Raw genomic sequence first — 244 nt, 5'->3', positions numbered from 1 at the left:
GGGCTTACCGTCCGGGGCGATCCTCCGCTCAGTTGCTTGGCTTTGTGCTGGCTCATCGATCGCGGCGGGAATTGGCTCTCCGTCATCGGTGGGCTCGGGCTGATGCTCCACACCGCGGGGAGATGGTGGGTTAGGCACTGGGTCTGGAGTGGATCTGACGAGATCATCCATGGGGCAGGTGGTGGATGGCGATCCATTTCGCCAAAATCCTCTCGAGGACCATTCTCGGACTCGGATGCCCGGG

This window comes from Sinocyclocheilus anshuiensis, unplaced genomic scaffold (assembly GCF_001515605.1).
Source record: "Sinocyclocheilus anshuiensis isolate Anshui unplaced genomic scaffold, SAMN03320099.WGS_v1.1 scaffold112, whole genome shotgun sequence".
Lineage (NCBI taxonomy): Eukaryota > Metazoa > Chordata > Actinopteri > Cypriniformes > Cyprinidae > Sinocyclocheilus > Sinocyclocheilus anshuiensis.
Note: the sequence above shows the minus strand (reverse complement) of the source record.